This window comes from Mustela nivalis, assembly GCF_964662115.1.
Source record: "Mustela nivalis genome assembly, chromosome: 14".
In the NCBI taxonomy this organism is placed as follows: domain Eukaryota; kingdom Metazoa; phylum Chordata; class Mammalia; order Carnivora; family Mustelidae; genus Mustela; species Mustela nivalis.
The window spans coordinates 46,976,359-46,996,806 of record NC_139033.1 but is presented as its reverse complement, the minus strand read 5'-3'; the positions used below and the strand labels follow the sequence as shown (position 1 = coordinate 46,996,806).

Genomic DNA, 20,448 nt, shown 5'->3' with positions numbered 1-20,448 from the left:
TTTCCTTTATATGTAGACTTAAATATCTTATTTCTGGAAAATATGTTGTGATTACATTTCTCCAAATACAATTTCTATTCTATTTTTTTCAGTACTTTTTATCAAATACTGCTTGGTCTAATTATGCATATATATAGGTCTATTTGATCTGTTTCATCTTCCACAGCTACCATGTTCTTTTTCTAATCCTTTTCAACTATTCATTTCCATTTTGCTCACTTCAGCATTCCTGTTCTTAACCCCACTTTTCTGAGCATTGTCTGTTTACCTTTTTGTTGCCTCTGATGGCATCTTAATCTCCTCCACTTCCTTCCTAAACTCTGCTAGCTCATTTTTTGTCTCTTTCAGTTGTCTTGACATTTCTTCCTTGAGTTCTTATTTTATATAATTGATCTTTCTTCATTAAGGCTCGTTGTCTTGTCTGTGCTTATTTGCTTGGCCAGTTCCTTTAGCTTTGAGACAACACAATTTCTTCGTTTTCTCTAATCATTACCTTCTTTTCTTGCAGTATCTTCGTAGAGCTCTTCAGGTGGTTTCCTTCCTTTTTTCATAAGTAACGCAAGGCTTGAACTCACAACCTGGAGACTGAAACCTGAGCTGAGGTTAAGAGTCAGATGCTTAACTGACCTAGCCCCTCAGGCGCCTCCTGATAGTTTCTTTTCTATTCTGACTTACACTTGATGGAGAGAAGCTCTTTCTTAACCAACTATTTTGCAGAAAGTTTATGGGGCAGGATCCAGGCCATGAGAACATCCAGCAGAGCGTCTCTTTCATTTATAAGACTGCACTTTATGACACACGGGGTTGTGTGTATCCATATGTATACATGTTGATTTAACCTTCACTTCAATCCAGAAGAAAGAAGAGATTGGCAGATGCAAGACTGATGAGTACTGAAACTGTCCTCTCCAGTCTGCCTCCCCAACAGACTGTTTCCTGCAGAGACAGCACCCCTAAGTGTTTTCTTGTTTATACCATATTCCCTGCTTCTTGATGGAACCAAACAGGGTCCGGGGATGCTCTCACAGACAGCTGATTCACCATAGACCAGTTGTTTGTCAAAAGATGATGTCGGTTCTGTCCTCTTTGATAAGCTCCGTGCTCTGCAAACCTTGCTTGCGGTCTTTGGCGGCAGACAGCCTTCAGCATCTACCCACTCCTGGTCGGAATTTTATTGCATATGACAGCTTTTCCCTCAACAAAGGTGAAATGTGCATTTCTGCTTTTTCCTTATTGTTCTGGGATAGATATATAGAGAATTGGGCAAGGCTTTCTTAACACTGCTATCTTAAAAGTAGAAGTCCCATCTAAAAGTCTGTAAACCCCTGTCTTGCTCCTTCTGAATCTCCAGCACCTAATACCATATCTGGAAAAGAGAAGAGGCTCAATGAATACTTCTTAGGTGACATGAATAAATGAAAGAATGAACAGTTATCAAATGTAATAGTTGAGACGTACTTGCCTTTAACACCTCTCTTCCAAAGAACTTCTGGAAAGAGTCTACTGGTTCCTCCTTGCTACAACATAACAAGGCATGTTTCCCAGGGCATTTCTTATGGTTTAAAGATCTGCCATATTTCTCCCATCTTTCACTATTTTGTCTGAGCATCCTGCTTTCGCTCACTATTGGAACAAAGAGTACCTGGTACACATGAATTCTGTAGGAACACTTTGTATAGTGGGGGTTTTCTTTCAGTTTTGTATCTAGCCTATTTTTATGGATACATTTTGCAAGTGTTTCTCCTTGGCTTACTTCTGAAATTGAAAAAGCTCTATATCTTCTTTACCATAAATCATCAGAAAATAAAGGCAGAATGGTGTCATTCTGTACCCTGTTTTAATAAGGAATGGAGATAATTGTTCACATTTTCCTGAGCCCCCCAGGGTCCCATAGTGGTCTGGACTCCATCCAGATACAGCCAGAGAGGAAGGATCCTTAGAGAAATGGAACACTGCAAGATGCAGACACTCTTTTCAGCCCTTATGAATTCCATGGGGGTCTTTAGCATACATGTGATCCAAAAAAAGATCAGGCTGGCTGTCAGAAAAGATATCGAGTCCAGCTTTCTCTCTGGTCTCCCTTTCAAAGAGAAGAGCCTTTAACTCAAGGAATCTACTTCTTAAGTCCCCTGAGAACAAGATGTATGTCTCAGAGTAGTCTTATGCCTTCTATATAGGATATAATAGGCATTTGGGAAATATATGTGTTAATTTCTTATTGTCCTTGGGATTACAGGTAAAACCAAAAGATGTCCTCCTTGCTCAAAAATGTCCAGTGCCTAATCTGACAAAATTCCTCATTCCTTTAAGAGATACTCAATGGATGTTTTCCTTTCTTATCTTCCTTTGTCTTGAGTCACCTAAATTCCTCCAAATTGCTTGTGCTCTGCACCCTTCTCATTGCTGAGCTAACTGTAGTTGGTTGCCTGTAACTGCCATGTCGAAAGGCACAGAATCCAGAATTACATTGACTGCCCATGGACTATCCATGCCCGCCTACAAGGTTAAGATTGATAGGACAACAGAAAAAGGAGAGCCTGGGAGATACACACCCATAGTCCTCATTATAAGTATTACAAACAAAATCACAATGACCAGCCATGTATTCCCACAACCAGGTATATCAATGCTCTTCCTTCCAGATGTCCAGTGCTATCACCCCTATAGCTCACATAACCAAGGCAGAATTCCCACTTACCTGCCTGTACAGCTATGTGCACCCCAACCTTACCGCTGCCCTGGGGGCCTTGATGGGTTTCCAGTAGAGGCCTCAAGCATCCTGCTTTGTCAGGAACAGTACAGCATTTATATCTGGTGTCCTGGCAAATTAAGCATTTGTCCCAATCAAAAGTGATTTTTGTATGACAAGTTATATGCCCTCTCTAGATTAATTTAATACCTAATTTTCAAAAGGCAGCATGAGTCAGAATGCCTCTGGTTATGAGAAAAGTCTTTCTCTTTTTCCCGCCTTTGTAGAAGAACATTAGGACTCACCAGAAGAACGACCTGGGGTTGGTGATTGGGGAAAAGTTGACACAGCAGGGTGTCAACTGCAGGGTGTCCAGAGAGGCTCAGAGAAATATTATATGTGAGGCTTGAGGGAAGAAACCTAGCCCAGAGATTAGGAGGGAGGGGCAGGACTCCAAGCTCAGGGGAGATATTTTGGGATAATACAGTCCCCAGGTCAGAAAAAAGGGCATTTATGGACAATAGGCATTTTCTGTGTCCTCTTTCCTCCCTCTTTGTGCCTGCACAGTTTGACCAATAATGCACCAGTGATTTCTCTCTGTTATTTCATTTATGGCAATAATTTCAGGTCCTGTGTCTGGTCATAATGGTGATCTATGTATGCCATCTACAGTGGGCATGGATAATGAATCCTATTTTATTTCTTAATTAAGAATTTGAAAGTACCGCAAATTACTGCAATTAACATGGATTTTCTTCCTCATTTATTTACTTATTTAGATGCCTGAAATTGCACCCTTAGCTTAAACCAACCACAGGGTTCAGAGCCTGTTAAAATATATAGCATTCATTAAAATATTTATTCTTCCCCAACAGTGAAGTTGCAATTTGGAAATGGTGGCCATAGCTGTGTATGCAAAATTCTTCCCCCCACAAAATAAATTATATCCATCTCTATCTATATAAATACATATATATATACATATATATGTATATGTACATAATTCATCCAGCTAATTTAGAAAGTTGAATTTACTGACAGTCCTTCCTCTGACTGAAATAAACAAAGATTTTCAGAAAAGCTCATTATTATTTTAGCTTCAACCAGTGCTGTTGTTTTCTTTCAAAGTTCTTAGGGATTTGAGCACCATCGTATTTTCAGAAGTTCAGGGCTCGCTGAAAGATAGGAAAAACAATTTGAGGGTGGTTGAATTCATCTGACTGACTTCAAAACAAGAGTACTCTCAATAAACCGTTCAGCATCATATTATCTAGTCAAGCTCAGTCATCATTCTTGGGTTTTGGGGATTTGGTTTTAGTTTTGTTTCTGACTGGTTTGCATAGAGACACACTCAAGAGAGAGTGGTTGACATCAACCAAAAATAGGCCTCAGAAATGTAAGCCAGTAGCCGCTCCAGACTACAGCCCGTAGGAATGCAAACGGGTACAATCCTACCAGAAAGCAACTGGGAAATAGCATCTCAGAAGCTTTGAAAGAGGAAATCCCTTAGAAATCCAGCTATTCCACTTCAAGGAAATTATCCTTAGGAAAGACTGAAGGGTGTGTACCAAGATGTAGCTATAATGACATGCATTACTGCCCTGTTTATAATAGCAAAATAAATAAAATAACCAATGTACTGCAGTAAAAGATTGAGTAAACCTTACATTGGAATACTAAACAACTCTTAAAAACTGTGTGGTTTGTATTAGTTATCCATGGCTGCATTACCCCAAAATTTAGCAGCTTAAAACAACAAACATATTATCTCCCAGTGTCCGTGGGCAATGGCTGAACTGGCTCCTTTGAATCAGAACGTCTCACAAGCATGCAGTGAAGTGTTTGAACCATCTCATGGTTCTTACTTGGCTTAACTTGGCGAAGATCCACTTCCAAGTTCACTCAAGTGGGTGTTGGCAGGATTCAGGTCCCCTAAGCCTGCTGGTTGGAGATCTCCCTCCCTTCCACTGCCCTCCTTTCTGTAGAATAGCTCACAACAAAGCAGTTGGTTCCATCACCATAAACAAGCTAGAGAACAGGAGCAGGTGAGCAAGACAGCAGCCAGAGTGATTTTGTGACCTAATCTCAGACTGACATCCCATCATTCTTGCCACTTTCAGTGGGTTAGAAGTAAATCAGTCCTACCCGTGCTCCAAGGGGTGCATTCCATGATGGTGAGGATGCAAGAGAACAGAGGTCACTGGGAACCTTCTTAGAAGCTACGTATCACACTGCTGACATGTATCTAGTGGCAAAAGAAAATTCATGATGACTTATTCAATGAAAGAAGAGCAGGTCACCAAACAGCATATGCAGTATGATCTCAGTTCTATAAATGAAAAAGAACAGAAAAAATATATATCCGTATATACATAAGTACTCATGAAACAGTCTATAAATGTTCCATGGGTTAACTAGTGATTATATCTGGATGACAGATGAGTTTTATGTCTTATTTCCCAATATGTTATTTTCTGTTTTTCCTAAATGAACATATATTGCTTGTAAGTTTGAAAATAACACGTGTTATTATTTAAAAAGCAAAGCAATTTAAATCCTCTAAAATTCTTGTTTCTGACCTCCACTGTCCATCTTTACAGGATTGTTTCTTACTTACTACTTGAAGACACCAAAATAGAAGTTCACAAGACTCCTCGTAGACCCCATTGATCCCACTGTCAAGGAAATCGTGAGTATGTTCTAGAACTATAGAAAGTTCTAGAACTTTCTATATTTATGTCTTCTGAAACAAATGTTATCACCAATAATGCTACCATGGAAAAAACTAAAATTATTTTTTCCCCTCTGAGGTCACTAGGACCACATGGGAACTACCTGGGAGAGCTGGGTCCTATGAAGATCTTCCCCTGGAGCCAGTGTCTTCCCAGCTCATGGCTGCTTTCAGAAGCTATGATAATCACATGGTGTCTGTCTTTTCTGAAAAATTCCGACAGGATAGGTTCTATTTATGTGTCAAAAATAGATCAACCAGATCTGACACTGCTGAACATATTTGCAAGTTTGTAAAAGGAAAGGGGATGGATGAATGAGAAGATAAAATCATGAATAATCCCCCACACTTCATTAGTTTCCCTGTCTCATGCCACCAGGGGGGCCTGAGCTGGGATGCCACTGGTTCTGGGTTGGAAGGACTTCTCCAGCAATGTAAATGTTATCTTAAGATCACTTGCTGATAAAAACTATTATTTTGCCAAACATGGGCTTATTAGTTGTTTGATAAGGCCACCGTTTCTCTATACCTATACAGAGCACAAAGAAAGCTGCTTAGGATGGGTGAGCTGGTATCCATGGAGAAGGAAGGCAGTAGTTTTTTAAATGGCAGGGAATTAGGACCAGGTCTGAAATACTGGTGGATCTCTTCTCATTGGATCATCCGTACAATAGCTGGTGTAACATATAACCTCAAGTCTCAGTGGTTTAACACAAGAGATCACTTTCTCTTATGAAAAGGCCCAAATGGGTGTTTGTCAGAGTGGTGATTCAGAAACCTAGGTGCCTTCTGTCTTGTGGCATCACCATCTTCTAGGGCTTTTGAGGTGTATGCTAGATCTTCTACATCTACCTGTTGGACGGGGAAGAAGACAGTAAATATGGCACACCCCCTTCCTACCCTCCTTGGCCTTCAATTGACACACATTACATCCCATGGATGAGTGCTAGTCACATGGCCTTACCTTGATTAAAAAAAAAAAATACCTTGAGTTAGTCCTTGATTGGCAGTCACTTCCCAACAAATCCACTCTGTGGTAGGGAAACACACATCATGGGCTCTGTCAGGAAAAATCATAGCGTTAGAAAGTTCCTGCTGAGAAAATTCTTAGTGGACATTTCTATATCAATCATAGAGCAGGGATCAGCTGACTCATCAATGACTTTGAATAGTGAACCATTCTGCTACATGTGAAGGAACTTCTAAAACCAACTGTAACTCCTTCTCCGGATTAGGGCAACAAGTCCCTGGTAACAAACAAGGTTTTAAAGGTTCAAGGTTGTTCTACACAAGAAGTGCTAAGTATGCCTGCCACTCCTGGAACTTGCAGAAAATGCTGCGTTCTCATGATATCAGCTTTAAAACTACTTCTGGGGCATCTGGGTGGCTCAGTCGGTTAAGTGTCTGCCTTCGGCTCAGGTTTTGTGATTCCAATGTCCTGGGATCCAGTTCTGCATTGGACTTCCTACTCCGAAGGGAGCCTGCTTCTCTCTCTCTCTCCCCCACTCTGTCTTTCATGAATAAATAATTAAATCTTTAAAAAATAAATAAATAAAAACACTTCTGTCTGTTCACCTGTCTCTCTCTCTATCTATCTATCTCAGTCTTAGCCTCTTGTTGTGTCAAATGATAGTAACAAGTTCTACCTCTTAGGGTTGTTATAAAGCCCCAAGGAACTAATTTGAGAAGGGACATGGTACACACTGTCCCAACACTAGGGACTTTCCCAGCAAGTATCCACATGTGATGAATAATCTCCAAAGTGCCTTACCAGCACTACCACAATTGCTGATTCTAATAATATCCTTGTTACTGTTAAGCTACAATTACAATGATTAGCACTACCGCCAATAATAAAACCATAACATCTCTTATCAGCAATTCTTTAAATTTGGGTATTTAACTCTCATGACAACCTTATAAAGTGGGAAGGACACTCACTCTTATCACACCTATGTCATAGCTAGAGAACTGAGCCTCATGGAGCCTAGGTGATAATGACCAAGGTCACATTATAGCCCAGCTGGAGTCACCACTTGACTCTCAAACCGAAGTCAAAATGCTACTACTGCGCCAGATGTAAAATGGGAACTTGCTGGAAACAATGGCATCACTGCAGAGATCTCATCTTACCCCCTTATTGTCCAGATGACTTGTGGATGCCTTTGAGGGCTGATCCTTTTTCTGCTACTGGCCTCAGGTTGTCCTCTCTCCTTCCAGGTTAGTCAGGCTAATTGGACCTGGGGCATGGAGTGGGGGGAGAAGCAAGTAGTGACGGTGTTGGTGATGTCATTTTACAGAGGCCATAACACACGGCGCTCTTGGAAACTGTTCCAAGGAACATGAGCAAGATCCCAGGAAGGTGGGAAAGAGGGCACTTTGCCTCCTCTCTGGTTCGTATGTGGACATCACTGGCCAGTACCACCAACCCTAGTGAGGTGGGTGACAGATTAGAATCCACTTCTGGTTTCTTAGGGTTTTCTTTCTCTTTCATTCAGTTATTTAGGACTTTTCCCAGCCAATGTTAATGATTCATTCTTAAATGACTTTATTCTTTCTATTGGAAGAGAGAAAAAAAAATGATTACCGGTAGCCTTAGGTTTGCAGTCTAAGCTCTCCTGAGACAGTGTTTGACCCTGAGTAGGGGAACTCCAACTGCCAGGGGCGATGAGCTATAGCAGACATGGATCTCCATGTAGAGTGCAACCCCCAGACCCAGACCTGCTGCTCACAGCTGTGACAACTTGAGGGTCATTTAGACGCTGTAGGTCAGGATTGCCGCATCTGTTAAATCAGGTGGATGATGTCCCCCAACACACACCTCCCCCACTTTCTTACGGAAATACTGAGACCTGGGGGCTTGAACAAGTAAATAGATAGAAAGTGCTTTGAAAAGCATAATGTGCTGAATAAATGTAGCAAGAGTCATCATTATCACTGCGCTATTGCCATTACTGTTTTGTGGTCAGCTCAGCTTTTCTTAACGCAGAGCAGTTAATGAAGTGGCAACTGTATTGGTTTCCCACTAGGAGGGTGAAGGGGCCAAATGAGGCTCTATTTTTATCCCATTTTAGTATCCAGGTTGTTTTTTTTTTCCACAACAGCTATGTCTAGTGGGTTTATCAGTATTTTAATTACAGTGCCACGTCATTATGCTTATTCCTAACAAAAACCAGGCTAAGGGCATTTTTTTTAATCCTAAAAATGGTGGATTTCCCTAAAGAAATCCTAACTTTCTCCAGCAACCAGAACACTGCTACCTTCGATCCCACCTCTAAGCCTGATACCTACAACTTTAATGAATTATTTTCAGCATAACTGAAAAATTTTTTTAGTTGTACTTTAAGGTCTACTAGTAGAAAAATGACAAAAATCTATTGGTCATCAGGCTTTGGTTTATAACTTGTTCACAGCTGAGATGCATTTTTCCTGTGGTCATGAGGAGTTATAGGACTAGCGAATTTAGTAACCAACATGAAGACAGACTGGTAGAGCCAGACAAAGGGAAAGAATATCTCCCTCTTCACCCCTGTGCATGGCCATCCTGTGGTTCCTGCAGCATCTCAGGTAGGCTTGCCTTAGTGTTATCATCAAAAAGACAAGCAAACAACTGCCTCGTTAGAAGGAAAAAAACTAAATGTTGCAAATTAGGGAATCTGGCCAGTGAGGGTCATAAAATGTCAAGTAAGAAGCTGTTATGCAAGCATGTGGCCCAAAATAACCATTTTATAGATGAGAGAAATAAGATTTACATAGGTGAAGGGCACATCCAAGGTCATATAAGTGTGCAAGTATTACGTTAACCCCTAAGGGGAGTATATTACTTTCCTATCGTTGTTGTAACAAATTACCACATAATCAGTGGCTTAAAGCAACACAAATTTATTATATCACAGTTCCATAGGTCAGAGACCTTACATGGTCTCACTGGGCTAAACTCAAGGTGTTAGCAGTGCTACATTCTTTTCTGGAGACTCTGGGGAGAATCCACTTCTTTGCCCTGTCCATCTTCCAGAAGCCACCTGCATCCTTGGCTTGTGTTCCCTTCTTTCATCTTCAAAGCCAGAAACGTTGCATGTCTCTGATCCTTTTTTTTTTTCTGTAATCACATCTCTGATCATAGCCAGGAAGGATTCTCTGCCTTTAAGGATTCATGTGATTAGATTGAGTCCACTTGAATAATCCAGAGTAATCTCTCTATCTTGAAGTCAGTAACCTTATTCACATCTTCAGAGACTCTTTTAGCATAGAAGATAACACATTCACATGTTCTGGGGAATTAGGGTGTGGACATTTTTGGGTGGGATTGGGCATTTTTCTGCCCACCACCGGGAGAACGAATTTACGGAGAAAGATGATGGTGAGTTAGTCGGTTGGTTGAGGAAAAACAACAACAACAACAAACTGTGGAAACCTGTTGTTGGCCAGGGACTCCAAGAATCTGACTCAACATAGAGACTTCTTGGAAGTAAGAGTGTGCCCAGGATCAAGCCCTGCAGGGAAAGGGAAGGAGAGAGGAATAGGCAGAGGGAGGAACTGGGTTATAGGCTGTCCTAAAGCCTCAGCTCACCCCATGGGGATCCCAAGAATGAAATGTCCCTTCATAGTTGTCATGTGTGTCTGGACCTTTAATCTCTTTTCCCTCTGATTGCTGTGACCACATCAAGCAGTCACAGGGTGTTGCCCCAAGGGGGGTTGTGACCACGGGCAAGTCTGCTCTCTACTGAGAGGACAACTCTCAGTAGCTCAGGGAATGTGTCCTTCATTCATGAAAGAGGCTCTAAGCAGAAAATCACAGCCTCTACTGGAGAGCTTATGCCTACATTTCATGCCCACATTTGAAAAAAATAATAGTCATAAAGTCAGCTATGGTCTGTTTCAAATGATACCTAACTGATGGATTTTGCAAAGCGGTTTGTGAGATAAGACAGGGTCTGGAAGGAGAATCAGACTCTTGATGTTGCATGAACATGGAAGCAAGAACAGGCAGGAGTCCCATGGGAAGAGGGGAATGAGAATGGGTCAGAAATGGTGTGGATCCCAAAGGAAAGGACAGGCAGATTGTGAGTTCTGGGGACTAAGATCCAAACCCAGGTCAAAAGTCCAGGACTCTGCCCAGACCACAGTGGAGAAGTAGACATTGCCAAAGGCCATCGGCAGGGGATGGTAATGCTGATAATGGTTTAGGAGGATTGCAGCAACTTGTAGCAGAGACCAGGGGTCAAAACATGACAGTCCAGCATCAGCCATGGAAGTAACTAGGGAACAGATAAGTCCTGTTTGCATAGAACTGAGGAAAAGGCAAGAACCTAATTACCAAGGAAAAGGGTGTTCTGTATGGGATTGAGCAGGTGGACTACAGTCTCATGTCATCTGGCCCATGGATGTCACTTGGAGCAAGATCAAGTCTGATCTCGGCACAGGAGCACAGGACGCTCTGGCCGTCTGAGCAGCAAGGATTAGAAAGATGTCTCCCACCAGTGCTGAGCCCAGTACGTGCACCAGAGTGAGCTCTGTTTGTTTGTCCAGACAAACCTCATGGAATCTCAGCCACCTCCACTTCTGTGCACTTCCAGACTGCAAAGTCTAAAGGAAATGGTATTTCAGAAGGGGACTGCCTGCATCTTTACAAGACTGTGTAGATATGTACTAGGGCTAACCATACTTACAAAGTGGGTTTGTTTCCCCTGCATGCCTTGATTCAAGTGGTGAGAGAAAAGCACTTTGACCTAGCATGCACCATTACCTTCCTAAGTACTTTGTCACATGTAACTATCAGCAAGAGCACTAACAAAAATAGGCCTCCTATTTTACCAGACAATGGACTTTCGTGTCCACATCCATTGCTTCTTTTCAATTTGACAGTACTCCTTGGGGAGGGAATGGTCTTGCCCCTTGTAAAGATGAATAAACAGGGATTCAGAAAGTTGGAGTGATTCACCTGATGTCACAGGTTAGAGTCTGAAATTGGACCCGGGCCCTCTAAATCCAAGTTGCCTCTACCACATTCTCGTAATAAGTCTACCCCAGTGACAGAGCTCTGTGTCTCATAGCCTTGGGAATTTAGGAGAAAGGAGTCATGAAGGTTAGAGAAGGTAGAGAACTGAGGAGAAAATGGTCTGACTCTCGCCTTTTGTCTCAAGCCAGTCCTGAGACTATTGTTTTTGACTCTTTTTTCTTTTTCTTTAAGATTTATTTGCTTATTTCGGAGAGGGAGAGAAGAGTGGGGGGATAGGGCCGGGGGAGAGGGAAAAAAACAGACTCCCCATGGAGTGTGGAGCCTGACTCAGGGCTTGATCCCAGGGCCTTGAGATCATGACTGGAGCTGAAATCAAGAGTCAGAAGCTCAAGTGACTGAGCCACCCAGGCGTCCCTGTTTCTGACTCTTTTTGACTTTACCTCAATCTTTTTAACTCTCCCACATAGTCCTACACCCTTACCTCACTTGTTCCGCTCAGCAGTACTGTGAGGTAGGCAGAACGCTTCTGACAGATGAGGAAGCCAAAGCCCAGAGAAGTCAGACCACTGGCCCAAGAACAGTTGGTGGCAGCATTGGAGCTGGAACCCAGATCTTGGCTATGGGGAGGGGATGGGGGAAGCATCTGCTGAGAGAGGTAGGAAGGAAGCATTCCATTAAAAGATTTATCAGTATTCATACACATTTCACAATATACAAAATGGAAGTCAAACCATTATGCCGTATGCTTTAAACATACACACTGATGTAGGTCAATGATATCGCAATAAAACTAGAAAAAATAAACTTAAAAATTCATATGAAAGTAAAAAGATCCAACAATAGCCAAAAGAGTTTTAAAAAGAATGTAAAAAAGGAGGGCTTACATCACAGCATCAAAACACATGATAAAACAGTGTGACAGAGGTATAAGGGATACAGAGATTAAGGGAATAAACTAGAAAGTTCAGAAAGAGACCCAAACATATGGGGAGCAGTTGACTACAAATAAATAGGCAATGTATAGACTTTTGATAGTGTCACAACATTTGGTTCCCCATACTGAAAAATCAACGTTATAGCTCTATCTCATATACAACATAGCAAAATACAGCAGATAAACTCCACTTGGATTGGAAGCTAAAAGTTCAAACAACAACAACTTTTAAACTATGAGAAGAAAATTCAGAAAGATATTTTTATATCAAACCAGGAAAAGATTTCTTAAGATTCAAAAAAAAAAGCACAAAAGAAAAAGATAAATTGGATCACATTAAAATTTAATATTTCTATAAGACCAAAGACACCATGAACAAAGCCAAAAGACAAGTGAACAATTTAAAGGAGGCAGTTGCAATGCATTTGGCCAACAAAGGATTTATATCTAAAATATGTAATAGGAAAAAGACAAGCAACCCAATAGAAAAACAGGCAAAGTATAAAAATAAAAATAGAAATCAAAATGGCCTATACACACATGAAAAGATGCCCTATCTCATTAATTGTCAAGGAAATGCGAAGTCCGGCAAACAGTTACCATTTCACACCTATCGATTTGTCAAAAATTAAATAGTTCGTCAGTGCTGAGTTTCTGTAGGAAATAGGTACTTTGGTTCTGGAGGGAGTGCCTTGTTTTAATCCCTTTAGAGAGCAATTTGGGAATAACTTATAAAAGTGAAGAGAAGTATCTCTATGACAACTAGTTTTATGTCTAGATATGTACCCTAGCAAAACTCACTCCTGTGTGTAATATGACTTGTAAAAGGATGTTTATTATTGCATGCCTTGCTATTTTGAAAATTTGGAAACAATCTGTATGCTCAGGTCAATGGAGAAACAGTGTACATTTCATTGCAGTGAGCCTCCCTGACTCCTGTGTCAAGGAGGAGGATTTGGGAAACTCCATGTTGAACAGAAAGAATCCAATCGTATCAATGTGCCATTTGCATACACATGTTTAAAGCATAAAAAACAGTATTGTCTATTACTTACAGATTCAAGCAGAGGTGTGGTAAATGCATAAAAACACAGAGAAAGCTCCATGCAGCTCAGAAAAATGGTTTCCCAGAAGGAGGAGGAGGATAGACTCAAGGACAATACAAAGACAGTTCAACTGAGCCTATGTTTTATTTCATTAATTAAAAAAAAAAAAAAAACTAAAACAAATCCAGCAATATGCGAACATTATAACACTCTGTACTGTGGCTACTGAGTGCGTGACATAGTAAACAATTCAGGAAAGAAGGAGTTATCCACCAGCAGCCTCTCTTTCCTCCGGTGGAAATGAGAAGGCAGTGGGAAGCATGAGTCCGCAGGAAACAGAGCTGACAGCTTTGAAGATTACTTTGGCTTTGGATTTCTGCTCATGCACACACTCCGAGACAGTTCCACACACAGGAGCAGCAGGGTCACGCAAGAAGCACTGCCAAGGAAAATAGTCAAGGCACACAGGGGGCCCTGCCAGCCCCAACTCTGCCAGGGCATCAAGAACATTCTGTGTCTAGGAATAGGGCCCAGGAATGACAATGGCTTAAACACAATAGGAGAGTCTCCCTCTCTCAACATAAAAGAATTCAGAGGTTGGCAGTCTGTGGCTAATATGGGTGTCTGCGTGATGTCCCCAGGACTCAGGTTCTTTCCATATTTCTGCTCTGCCATCCCTGGTTACATGAGTTCCATCTCCAAGGTCACCTCATGATCTGAGATGGTCCCACAGCTAAAAGCCAGCCGGGTCGGAAGCAAGAAGAAGCAGGGGAGGACAAAATGGCTCCTATGGTCTGTCCTGTACCCCTCCATCTGTTCTTTCCTGGAAGTCCTTTAACTTACATGAAAATTTTATCAGCCATCCCTAACCCCAGCTAAAAAGTTGGGAGCTCTTAGGCTAAGGAAGAAGGGGAAAGGCTAGTTAATTAACAGCTAGCACTGGCTGCCAGTCAGCAGTAACTCATTTTGCACCCCTAGGCAAGAGCTTGCCTCCTCTGGACAGTGCTTTCCTATCCATGCAAGAAAGCATGTTGACTAAGTGGCTTTCTCAGTGGAGACAGTCAACTTTGCTGTTCATCCCTTCACACTGTGGTCAAACTTCTCCTTAAACCAATTATACCTGAAACCCTTTTCTGCCCATTTGCCTTCTTCCATGCAGGGCTAGGTCTGAGTTGGGCTGCTCACCTTTTTCTCCCCATGTAGCTGTGGTTCTGCACTTAATGCTTCATACTCCCCACACTTTAGGAACTGTAGTTTCTCTTCCAGGCTCGTCAATTACTAGAAACAGACAGATCTAACTTTTCAGTTCACCTCTTCCAGGGAGCCTTCCCTGGTTTGTGGCAGCCCCCACTGAGACCACTTCATCTCTCTGTCCATTGTCAACACCACCTTTCACTTAGGTAATCAAGTACTTTTATTGAGGGTGGGCCTTCGACTGCCTGGCCCCGTGATTCGCAATTTTTTTTCGTTTCAAACCCTTTCATCTAGTGAAAACTCTGTGAAACCACAAGGAAATGGATAAAATGAGTAAAATGGTGGTGCACAATGGAGTGGGGCCCAAAGTCTTCAGAACACACTCCGAAAAGAGAATATCTTGACCTTATTTTATGAGTGAAGACATTGCTGCCCCAAGTCAGAAATGAATTGTCCCTGATCATACAGCTCGTGACAACAGCAAAGATAATGACAGCATTAGCTAACACTCACCCTGTGTGTCAAGCACCAGTCTTAAGTGCTTTTCATAGATTAATTAAAGGCACTAAAAGTAAAAAAATAAATAAATAAATAAGACTTTGATTGTACCTTAGAAACAATATGAGATTCCATTTCTGTCCAAGGTCCAGCGAAAAAGCTTTATACAGAAATTGCCAAGTATATAATCTATTTTATAGCTATGAATGATGGATCTGTACACTATGTAGCACAAATTTTCTAAAAGGTTTAGCAATCAAATAAATCAACAACAAAGAAAGCTGTTGCCCAAATACATTTCGGCATTTTACTACTTAAAATCACCCCAGGAGAATTGTGTTTGCTGGGGGCTTATAAGGAGAGGCCACTGGGAGCAGCTGGAGAAGCCCCTGGACAGGGGCAGTGTCAGATGCTGGGAAATAGAGACTCCGAGCAGGAAGGGCAGTGGGAAGCTGCCAGCCCTCTGGAGCCAGTGGGCCTTGTGCCTGGAGGTGACAGGCACAGCCCGGCTGGGCGGCGGCGCGCGCCACTCGCTGTAACTGCCGTTAAGTAGAGCTGTAGAAGGAATTGGCAGGAAATGGGCGTGAAGCTCACACTTTCTCTGCATCTCCACCTCTCCCTTCCACCACCATGCCTGCTTCAGGGGAGTCTCAAATCTATGCTAAAGTTAACCCTCCATCTCAGCTCAGGATTCATCCCCCCCCCCCCTGCCACCTGTCTCCTAATTAGGCTCCTGCATTCTCCCCTGGTTTCTCCCTTTCAGTTAGATTCTTCCTCCACAAACACATCATCTCCCATTTTTAAGGGGAGTAAAAAAAGAGAGGTAGAGAACTTTCCTTAGTCCTGCTTTCTTCCCAAGCTGACACCCAGTCTCTCCAGTGTCTTTAATTGCCAGATTTTAGAGACGCACTTCTGTGTTCACGGTCATGCCTGCCTTATCTCCACCTTCTTTAACACCCCTCTGTCTGCTTCCTGGTCCCATGATTCCACAGAAACTTCTCTAACTGCCAGATATGCCAATTTGTCCAACCCTCTGGTCTCAACAGCATTTACCACTGTGTAAGCATTGCCTGGACCCAACGTCTTAAAATAATCACCTCTTTTGGCCTGCATGAGCCTGCTCCTGTGCTCTCCTCCAAAACCTTCTCACCTCCCTCCTGGTCCCAAGACCCCTCTCCAAGCCACCACCTTTAGTCCACTGGTGGAAAAGAGACCAGAATAATCGAACTCACTGGGTGTTTGGGAGTAAAACACTCTTTCAAAAATCTGATGGAAGTTTTAAAAAAACTTCTTAAAATATGGCTTGTGTATACATATACATGCATATAGACAGACACACACACACATATATACAAGTATTGCAGGAGAAGTTCATGGACTCCCTAAATTAAGGACCTAAATTATTCTCCCCAGAGAATAACCTTTTGTACAAAATGTAATGATAGTCTCATGTGGCTGTTCCATGTTGCTTTTTGTTTGTTTTAAAAAATATTTTATTTATTTATTTTAGAGAGAGAGCAAGCACGAGCTGGAGGAGGGGCAGAGGGGATGGGAGAGGGACTCCACGTGGTCCAGAGTCCGAAGCCCCACGTGGTGCTTGAGACAGGGCTTCATCTCACGACCCTGAGGTCAGGGTTTTGAGGTCACACCCTGAACTGAAATCAGGAGTCAGATGCTTAACTGGCTATGCCACCCAGGCACCCACCCATGTTTAAATCTCATATTCTAGTAAGTTCTTGGCTTCTAGCAGGGCTATAGTGGAGTCACGTGCTTTATCAGAAGGCTGGAGCCCACAGTTCTCATCTTAGTTTTCACACCTTAAAGGCTTAAATGAGTCACCTCTCTACACTAGATTTACCTCGTCTGTAAAAATGGGTATTATAATTTCTTCTCTGCTGCCCAGGATTGTTATAAAGGTCAAACAAGATGGGGAATTTGAAAACATCTTGCAGACTTCAAAGCACTATGGGAATGATTACAATTAAAATCACCGATCAATACCCTCAGGGCCGCGCTAGCAGACTGTTAGCTAGCGTTGGAATCCTACATCAGGCACCATTTATGATCTGACCTGGGTCCGCTTCCCAGTTTGTAAACTGGAGATAACAGCTATTCTCGCTGCCTCCGACAGCCAGTCTGTGTCTCAAATGAAATAATGATTGTGGAGGGACTTTGCAATTCAGCAAGACGGAGGCGTCTGCCATTTCTCATCCTTTTCTTTGTCCCTCTCCACGTGCATTAATTGAGCTCCATGAGCCCAGCAGAGTGAGGCTGTGCTCACAAGAGTCCCACCGTGCCCAATGATGGAGCATTCCTCCGAAAGAAGTCTGGAGTCAAATTAGACTCCAGTGAGTTAATCATGGATAATGTAATTATAAGAAGCAGCAAATAAATTGATAATAATTGGCTACTTATTATTTTTATAAAGGGGGCATGGAGAGAAAGAATATAGTGTGTGAGAAAGATTATCCCATTGTAGAAATAATCACTCCTCCTACCCACTTGGCCTGTATTTGAACCCACCGCCAGGAACACACACGCATGTCTCTTTGGCACACTGAGTTGCTATAAAATACTTTCCAAAAGGAATTTTTTAATAAATAAAATATTTCCTGACCTGAAATCCTGACTCTGCGTTGACCCTTGAGTGTTCATAGCCTCTGGTAGGCATGCACAGGTTGCCAGCTCTCCACGAAAGAGCACGGTAATGGAACTATGTGTCTTCCTTGTTCTCAGTCCCTTCTTCTGTGCTCAGTCCCACTTCTGTGCCCAGCCGAGGTTCAGAGTGGTGGGGCCCAGGCACAGGTGTGGACACACCATCAAGCTTAAGGAGGATCCATCTCCTCCTTCTCACCAGCTTCTCTCTGGTTTCAGAAAGAGGCGGGGTTCCCACGGTGCTGCGGGAAGGGAGGACTAGCTATTAGCTGGTGAGGACAAGCCAGGTTGCTATCAGAGTCAGACAACACAGCAAGAAGAATTTCTCAACCATCTCTGGGAACTGGGAGGTACAAAACTGGCCCTTCCTTGAAGAAGTGGGGAGCAACAGAGTGTCTTGGGCTGCGTGTGCTGGGGAAGGATAGCCAGCGTTTATTGAGCCAACGGTATCACCTGCATTATTTCATTCAGTCCAGTCAGCAGTACTCTCTGGTATGGGTTTATTGTCCTATTTTTCCAGCAGAGAACCTGAGGGTCAAAAAAGCTAAAACGTGGCCAAGGTCACACAGGAATAAGAAACAGAGGGATTCCGAATGCCAGGCTGTTTGCACTGCAGCAAACTGGCTCACTAGAGCCTTCAGAGGTCTTTCCAAGTACTTGGACACACCTGGAAAAAGAGTCCCTCTCCAGTCATGGCCTGTCCAAGACACTCCCCTTGGTAAAGGACTTTTGATTATTACGTGAGAGTCACAGACTACAGCTGAAGAAGGCTCCAGTCTGAGACTCGCCTCTTCCATCTACTGACTTGTCAACTTCACTAAGTCCCTTAAACTTATCTATAAAATAAACTGAACATGATGTCTCTTGGAAATGTGTGAGTTGTGTAGTTCAAATGCAGTGATATTTGTGGAAATGCTCTGTCTTCAGGTAGAGAGAAGGTGGCATTGCCTCCAATCGCAGGGCTACAGCTGAAGGCCACGTCCCTGGCATACACAAAAAAGACCAAGGCTGTAGAGGTCCAGGGCACTGCATAGGAAGAAAGCAGGAGCCCAGAATGCAGCTGAGGTCTGATAATGAGTTTCTAGGTCAGAGGAGCACTAGCAATGACAAGGGATCTCCTACAAGCTGCTTAAAACCTTCCTAGGCTTGAAAGGAGCCCAGAGCCTTGGTCAGAGCTAAGTCTTCCTGTGGTAAGTCCTAGTATCTTCTGTCCTGGGAAAAAGAGAGTCATGAGGGAGGAAGTTGGCAGGACATTAGAGCTGACTAGAGCAAAAACATCATGAGGGATGAGGTCTAACTCGGCTTTTCCCCCGTTAGCCCTGGATATGGTGTCCTGCTTATATGGCTTTGGAGAAAAGTATAGATTGTAAGATCCCAGAGGGAATGGACTTTTTATCTTATATGTTATTGGACTTCCCATAGAACCTAGAGGAGTTCAGAGCTCAAATAAGTGGTCCATAAAGGCAGGATGCTGTGCCATCCTCCTGTGAGTTCCCACAGCTAACTTTTCCCATAATGAACTTTTTGTTAGGCAGACAGTCCTAGAGGGCTTATTAAACAGACAGATTCCCAAGTTCCACTCCTGGGGATTTCGATTCATGAGTCAGGGATGGGACAGTAATGTGCCTTTAACAAACTCCCCAGTTGCTTCCAGTGCAAGTAATTCCTGGGAGAGGGGAAAAAAAAAAAAAAAAGCTTTGAGAAATTCTCTGACAGTCTATTGTTTCACATACTATCTTGTACTGAAAAGATCTGTTTGTGGGTCTGATGCCCCCCACAATGGTTAGCTCCTCTAACACAGGACCTGTGCCTTCTCATCCTCATACCCCAGAGCCTAGCAGAACACCTGTACTCACTTCCAAATACATCCCGTTCCCATAGGAACAGTTTCATGTCTAGGGTTTGTGTAGTTGACAAGCATCACTGGGAATCCCCATATATCATAAACATGGTGACAATATTGCATAGTGGGACGCCAGAGTGATAGAGCTAGAAAGTGCCTAGAGCCATTCCTTGGCATCGCTAAAGCAAAGGCACCACTCTGATCTCTGCAGTCCTTGGGGCTACAGGACCATGCTCTGAGAAACATTTTCTGAGAGATCATCGACTCAGTGTAATACCCTGTACCTTACAGTCACCTTGTAAATGAGAGGACAGAGGCCTAAAGAGGCTGACATGTTCAAGATTGTACCCTGAATCAGTGTCACCCCTAGAACTCAGACCTGGGTCTCTGGATTTTCTGAGCAGAGCTTCCTTAAAACCGTAAGATTCTCAGAAGGACCTGCATTGTCTTTTGTTTTTTTCTTTTTTAAAGAATGGTCAATAAAATCTTTTTTTAATGCCTCTAATTAATAAATCTTTTTCTAATGCCTTGCTACAAGGACATTTGTCACAAGAAGAAGGCATCATTTTAAAGTTCCCTGGACAGCTCTTACCAGGGACCTGGGCCATGGAAAGTCGTCCCCAGAGTCCCTTGGAATTCTAAGAAGGAAACAAAATTAGAGCTAATTAAATGTGTAATTACTGTTGATTGTAGCAAGCATGCTTCTTTTAGGTCAGATTTATGATGCAGGGGCCTGCGACACAGGATAGCATTGAGCGTGTTTTCAGGAAATTGGGACCCTTGTCTTGGCCTTGGGAGTGTGACTTAGAAGCTGGTTTTAAAGGATTGCGGGATGGGCTGCAGTGGATTGCACAAAACAAATGCTACAAAGGGCATCTCCATGTTACACACTTGAACCC

General features: G+C 42.6%; 1 protein-coding gene and 1 long non-coding RNA gene across 2 annotated transcripts in view; one reads left to right on the top strand and one right to left on the bottom strand.

Annotated features, from left to right (window-relative positions):
- Positions 1–20,448, top strand: part of SLC14A2 (solute carrier family 14 member 2) — a 414,760-nt gene that overhangs the window by 232,347 nt on the left and 161,965 nt on the right. The window contains exon 2 of the mRNA XM_082699319.1: positions 5,290–5,378. The gene's annotated coding sequence lies outside the window, so the exon portion shown is untranslated. The remainder of the gene's footprint in view (positions 1–5,289; positions 5,379–20,448) is intronic.
- Positions 1,883–17,733, bottom strand: LOC309848134. Its single transcript, XR_014302848.1, has 6 exons — positions 17,669–17,733; positions 11,861–12,022; positions 7,554–7,660; positions 6,407–6,480; positions 4,555–5,018; positions 1,883–2,819 (listed from the first exon to the last, which is right to left on the bottom strand). It is a non-coding gene; the product is annotated as an uncharacterized lncRNA (long non-coding RNA).